The sequence below is a fragment of the Poecilia latipinna genome, unplaced genomic scaffold (genome assembly GCF_001443285.1).
Source record: "Poecilia latipinna isolate Pla-1442-1.1 unplaced genomic scaffold, P_latipinna-1.0 Scaffold2461, whole genome shotgun sequence".
Lineage (NCBI taxonomy): Eukaryota > Metazoa > Chordata > Actinopteri > Cyprinodontiformes > Poeciliidae > Poecilia > Poecilia latipinna.
In genome coordinates, this window is record NW_015115077.1 from 58,023 (window position 1) to 65,357 (window position 7,335).

At 42.6% G+C, this 7,335-nt stretch overlaps 1 protein-coding gene across 1 annotated transcript in view; it reads right to left on the reverse strand.

The window, feature by feature from the left end:
• The window catches only part of LOC106937896 (rho GTPase-activating protein 32-like), a gene marked incomplete at its 3' end in the record, with an annotated part of 63,605 nt that extends 57,702 nt beyond the window's left edge, over positions 1–5,903 (reverse strand). The window contains exon 1 of the mRNA XM_015019636.1: positions 5,682–5,903. The remainder of the gene's footprint in view (positions 1–5,681) is intronic.
• Between the last annotated feature and the right edge of the window lie 1,432 nt (positions 5,904–7,335).

The window sequence follows — 7,335 nt, forward strand, 5'->3', positions numbered from 1 at the left end:
AATTACTGCCATCGCTGTTTAATTCATTTTACTGAACTATGATCCTGTAAGAAATGGAGAACCTGAAAGGAAACCAGATGAAGTCGCAGTACAGAAATATTGCACGGTTCAGAAAAGAAGTGCACAAAAGTGACACATTCTTCAGAGTTCATGTTCCACAAAATCCATTGCATCTCTTTACTTTTAGACACAAATCGTGTGTTTTTCAATACAGTAGACACAGAGAGCACACACAGGAAATGTGTCTCTATAAAGGTATGTTGGGAGTAAAACCGGCTGATCAGAAGAAGCACACTGGGCTGGCACATCATCATTAGAAATGGTGACCTGGTTTCATTGCTCCGGTTTCTGTGTTCACACATTCACACAGGTCAGAACTGTGTGTCATGGTGTGTGTGTTCGGACGACTCAATCTGGGGCAGCATCCGGAAGAATCATTCAGTTCTTCTTTTGAAAACTTTTAGCAAAATGCAAATGAGCCGATTAAACGTCGCTCCATCCTTAACGCTTCCATCCATTAGGTTTTATTGAAGCCTTTTATTCTAATAGTTGAGAAATGGCTCTTCTTGGCTCTGATTTTTTTCCCCCCCCTTGATTATTCAAAGAAAGAAGGATCCCTCCAGGCATCGAGACATTAACATTTTTCATCCAATTCAATGAAAAGGGAAAAACTCAAACCGAGGCAGCGCACGCACTTTTCAACCGCTGTAAAACTGCTGAATGAAAACATGAGGGAGGAATATTTAAACTCCATGCTGACAGTTTCCAGAAGTTCCACGGCCTTGTGAAAACCTCCAGTTCAATTTCCACTCGTCTTGGCAACGCAGCAAGCTCAGCGATCAACAGCGTTGGTTTCCTTGACGTCCGCCAGAGTGACTTCACACAAAGCCGCCGCCAGACCGACCCTGAAACAGAACTCCTGTTTCTCAGATCTGATCTGAGGCCGGAGTGGAAATACCCTGGCAACCAGCTAATCGGCGGCGGCGTCAATGCCAGGATTGTTTACGGAGGAATGGAATCTCTTCTGGGAATGCCGCGGCGGCATCTCCGCGACTCCGCAGTGGGACTGGAGCGAGGCGCTTCTGGAGTCGGCAGCAGCAGGATAACCGTCGGGCGGGATGAAGGGGACACACAGGCAGACACAACAATGGCTGGTTAACCTCAACATATATGTGGCAGTGTCTGATGCAGGGGTCAGAGGTCGTGTCTGGCTTTGTCACTGGCAAACGCACGCAGACAAAAAGACTGTTGAGTGTACTAATGTTTTATGCACAGACGAGAGCAGAAGGCTGCACACAGACGGTGTATCCACACACCGATTTAAATTCAGAATGCTGAATTAATTAGACTGGCAAGGTGAGCTATCACACTGTATGATCAACTGCGCTCTGTTTACACTGTGGGTGGTTATTAGGCAAGTTGTACTGCAGAGGATTCATTTTATTCTCTCAGTTAACCCAAAACAATGAGACCTGGACGTCTGAGGAACTGGCGGTGAAGTTTTGCCTTTCTTAGGAGAAAATATGTTCAAACCCCAGCCAGGTGTCGGGACACACCCATCTGCTTTTTTCCACCTCCGGAGCAGATATTTGAAAATTTTCAATATTGAGACAGACACAGATATTGGTATCAGATCAGTGCATTTCTAGCCAGTGGTTTTTCTGCATGTTCTTTCCATGCATGGGTGGCTTTCTGTCCTGGTACTCCGGATTCCTTCCACAGTCCAAAAATGTGTATAATGTAGGGAGAAAAAAAGCAATACCTTGGATTTAATAAAATCTATATAAAGTTTAGGCAAACTAAACTCCAGAGACGCAGCAGAGATCCAAATCTGTCGGCTCCTCCCTGTTCAGCTCTCACTGGTACTGGAAACTAGGTTTTATTTTATTCAATGCAAACAACAAAAAACCCCTGAGAACTAACATTTTTTTCAGCTCTAGACGTTACCAACACTGACTTTGAGTTCAGTAAAAGGGCCAGTGGCTGATTACATCTGATAAAATCAGTTTCTTATGTAAGTATCAACCAATCGTCAAGCTCCCACAATGAAGGAAATCGGGGCCGATGTTTCGGTGCACCCCACCTCTCCAGCAGGTCTCAAAACACAAGTTTCAATGTCAAAACACACTGAAATGTCGAAGCAGTTATGATGTGACACCTAGAGACGGAAAACTTCAAGATGTATCATTTGATTATCTCCGATATAAACAAGCCGACAGAAATCAGAATAATCCGAGAACAAGGAAGGCCAATTATGTTTCTGACGCCGTGTCAGCTCCATGCACTGTGCTGCGACTTTACCCGTCCACAAATAAAAGTTGTCATATTTATATGACATGATTATTCTGCTGAGTGCGAACAGAGAGGGAATAATCCACAGACAAATCTGCCATCAGGTAAAAACAGAAAAATCAGCATTTCCAAAGCCCCTATGGTCAAATTACACAGGATTATCGGATTTTGAGTGATGCTACAAAGAATCACATTTCAGAGAATAGGTTCGCACACGCTGCACTGTTATTCACTTTAATCCGCAGTGTTCCTGCAGAGATCCGTAAATGTTTACTGCGGAGCATCATGAATGAACAAGTTGCAGGAATAAAAGCAGAAAACAGCGGCATTATTTCTTCATCTGGAGAGCAGAGTGCTGGATCAGAGACGCACACCAAGCAACAACATGCTGGGAATGTGGAGGCTGTTGCACAAACGCAGGCGAGCTGGGGATGATTCTCCAAACCCAGATAAGCACACACACAACCTGATGCAGACAGATGTTCCACCAAGAACTGACCTATGACCCTGATGGAAGAACAGCTGATAACCTGTAATGTCAGGCTTCCAGGTGCAGAGACGAGTCTATACAATAACCAACTAGTCATTCTGAGCGACTAGAGGAGGATGGATGAAATAAGTGCATGGTTCCCACTGTGACCCCGATGGAAACCACGTAGTTATGACATTAGAAGAATTGCAGGACTCCAACTTGTGATCCAGCCTTCAGAAACGAGTTTCTTCCACAACTATTTCATGGCTGGTCAAAGAAATTCAGTTGAAATTTCATTGAGTTCTGAACGGTAAATGGACAGAATCTGCAGAGAGCTTTTATTGTCATACTTTGCACTGAAGGCACTTTGAGCCACATTCACCTAATCTCACTCACAGACAGGTAAACATTCTATGGGTGAACCGATAAATTGGCTCTGATCAGCCGATGCACAACAAACCAATCTTATCTACCTCTGCAAAGGTCTGAGAATCAGTCACTGTCCTCTTCCTCTCTGCCGTGAGAGAGGGCTGACCGACAGACCTGCCCACCAGTTCATGTCTGCTCCTGCGCGGTTATCAGTCAACCCCACTGCTGCAACTTAACTTAAGTCCCTATTTATAGGGACTTTTCAGAAAACAACAACAAAAAAAACTGTATTGGCCAAAAAAATACCCCAGAAGTGGCAAGTTAGGGTTTTTCAAGATCGGTGATCGGCCAGAAAACTGCAATCGGTGCACCCCTGATATATTCATTCAACAGCTGCATTTCCATTAACCATAAAACTGCGTAAATTGAAATGACAAAAATGAATTCACTTAACATTGGCAGAAAATAGACAAAGATTGGCACACACTCGAAATGGAAACACAGCAACTGATGCTCAGTAGGTAAGGTGGGGCTAAGTGCTGACATGTTTATCCAAAGCTCCTCAAAACACCTGCCAGGTTGAGGACTGGACTTTGACTGGACCATTAGACCACCCTGCAACAACTCTGCTGGTTAATCAGTCAAACTGGGAGCATTCTGTCTTAAGAGTCGGTAAAACAAATGACAGTAGAAGAAGTGTTTTTTTGGACCCAGTGTTTTTGGTTGAGTCCGAGTATAAACACTCATTGACCTAAAACCTAGCTTGTGCGTGTGTGTATTCTCCGTGGTTAAACAAGCATTTCAGCCTTCCATGCATGCATCGTTACAATGTAAACCAATATGGGGAGTGTAGGTTTTAAAAGACCATGGGAAATGTGGCTCAGATAACAAGAGAAGAGTTTTCAGACACGCCCATGTGGCTGAAACCTCATCTGGAATCCAACACTTTACATCCAATCATTTCTAAACAGAACAACAAACTGATCCGGTAGATCAGTGCCTGATGGTACTTCTGACTGACCCAGCTCTCGGGAGGCAAATAATCTCAGCTAATCCAAACAATGTTTTTATTTACCGCTACAGAGGAAAGAACGTACACCCTTTGTAGGTTTTATAAGTGGATGCTGTGCAAATGGCCTGACCCTTTTTGCAGTTAAATTATCTGTCATTATCTAGTAAAGAGAGATGAAACTAAAATAGAAGAACTTAGTATGTAGTATGATTCAATGCATTTGACAGGAACAGCTGAAAATGGCTCCTCTTAAGGGGACATGCTTTCTTTTAACCCTCTGTAATAAGTCAAACTCCTTCAGATTTCCTGCAAGTGTCCCAACATGAATTTTGACAACATCCAAACTGAGGTATGAAAAGTCTGAGGAGTTTATTATTATTATTATTATTATTATTATTATTATTATCATTTCTAGGAGCATTACACACTTTGATCTTGGGATGAATTTGCTAGGAGGTTCACTTCTGGAAAGATTAGCCACCATTTTTCTTTTAACTGAAAAGGAAATCTTCTTGAATGATGACCTTCAAATAGCTCATAAATGGCCTATTATCTCTCAGTAGAAAGCCTCGCTCCTTTAAGATCCTTACCTTTGTATTTTTTCCTTGGTATTGTATTAACACACAACAGCGAGTTCCACACCCGTGTTTCCTCAACACTGGTCCTTGATGGACACCGCCCTGCATGTTTCAGATGTTTCCCTGCTGTAACACACCTGATCCTGATTGCAGTTCAACATGTTAATCAGTTGAAAACAGGAAAACATCTAAAACATGGGGGGCAGTGTGCCTTGAGGACCAGGGTTGGGAAACTGGAAAATTTCCTGCTTTTCTAGATAGGTATACAGTCATATTCAGTAAATTAGAATGATGATGTCTTGTCAGATTAAAATTATATGTTGAAAATAACCTTTAAACAGGTATTAAACATACTTTTCATTAAGCACAAGGTTGTAATTTTTAATTGGTCTGATGTAATATTATTTTAAATGTTATGTCTTATTAGCTGTAAGTAGAAATTCATAATCATAAAAGGCTATCAAACATCTATCTGAGTGTAATTAATCTATATGAATGTGTTTCACTCATTAAACGTTCCTGAAATCAATGTGCTTTTCGATAATATTCGAATTTACTGAATGAGTCTGTACAGGTAGAAACACTGAACTCCCGCAGTGTTGATTTGAGATGCTAGCCTAGGTGGGAGATCACAGATTTCCCATGATTTTATCCCAGGTCAAATATTAAAACATTAACAACCCCCGCCCATTCTTTAAATGCATCAAAACTAATCAGAATCGGTTACGAAAAACCTGATCGAAGACATAATTAACCCATCAAGAATCGACCGCCTCTGCAAGTGGCACTAGTTTGGAACGACTAGTCGAGATTTTAGAGAGAAATACCTACCTAATCTTTTCTGTGGTGGTGCACTGTATTATTAGCTAATTCCTCTCTGGTTCTCCATCATTTTATCACACAGAAGAACGACAAACACACGGCAGGATGCTGGTGTTGAGAAATGTGGTCAGAGTACCTTGAATTGTCCGCTCCGGGCTGCGGTCGCTCACCACCGTCCGCTGCTGGTGGGATGATGAGCTCTTTAGCTTTCGCTGTCTCCGTCTGGCGTTTCACCGCTGTTTAATTCCCTCCTCATCACGGCTTAGCCCCGCGCAGTCCAAACACGACAGGCGCAAAGTGTCTGAGCATATTCCCCTGAAAGTCTCCGGGCTGGGGGCAAAAGAAAAGCGCGCCACGGCTCGCATTCACAGCGAGTTTAGTTTCACCCTAAACAAAAAAAGAAGAAGAGGCTCCACTGGGACAACAAGGCGGACAGGCGGCGGTTTCTGTCAGTTACTGTCGCTATTCGGAGAAGGGAAAAAAATCAGGAATGCCGTCTCCTCCGCCTCGTTTCATCCCATTCATAGCAAAACTCAATAACTCGCAGCAATGTCGCCTCCCAAAGCTTGTTCCAGTTTAAAACTTGTTAAAAGCCAGTCCGGCGTGTGCAGCTCAGCGGAGAGAGAGAGGGTGAGCACACCTCGGGGTGGACACGGACTGGAACAGTCAGAGCAGGGGGAGCAGTGGCGCTATCTCTGCGATGCGTTCACGGCCCGTCTGAAACATGGGGGAAAACAAACACCACACAGATGTTCAACTGAAAATCGCTGAAGTTGTTTAGATGAACTAGGTTTCATTGAAAGCACCACTGAACTCAAACAAGCAGAAATTTTGCGGTCCACAACAAAAAAACATATGCGGGATAACAGATTAAATACGTCTTGGATGGTAAACACAGTGGATTTTTGTAACAACAAAACTGTATTTGAAGTAAAGGGGTTAGGAACCCTTTATTCCCTTACATTCATTTGGAACAGGTAATTAAGTTGTAGGGAAATCAGAGCTCAGTTAAGATTCCAGTTCAGTTTAAAAGTTGCTTTTCAAGATGGAGTTCTGTTGTGGAGCCCTTATAAATTATTTCTGCTATAATCCGTCTGTCAGTTTAACATCCAGATCCATAAATATTTTGAAAAATTTTGCCCAGTCACAGTAGTCTTATTACGCTGGAAAATGTCTCCCTCACCTGCAAATCTACCAACCCTAAAACTGTTTGGAACCCACTGAGGGGGCGCAGAAGAAAAAGTTTGGGAACCACTGGTCTAGGGCAAACATGAGCTGAAAGCTTATACTCCGCCAGTCATCAGCTGAACAATAAACCCACCTGTTCACACGAAGACCTGCATTAGTGGGCTGAACTCAAACAATGCGCCCGTAGAAAGTTCAGACAGTGGTATTCCACCGCAAAAGCTGTGACTTTTATTTCTATGTATCACACAATGTTAAGAATTTAATATAATCTGTTGCTATCCATCCATCCTGGTATTTCAGGCCCATAGCACAAAATTAAAAACAAACAAAAAATGTTGTGATTATATTTTCACTTTTTAATGAATTCTACTATAATGGATACCATGATGTGAAAAGTTTCATGTGATATTTGGTTCCTATTATTCTGGACTTGCTTGCTGCTATAAATCACCGGCCTGCTGTTTCATCTCCCACACTCAGATCTGGTTCAGTGAATGTTTCCTCTGAAGAAGCTCCAGTCATCGCGTTGGGAAACTGTCAAAAACAGTACCAAAAGATAAAACAGCATACGGCAGTGCCATTAATACCAATATAGTCTCCGC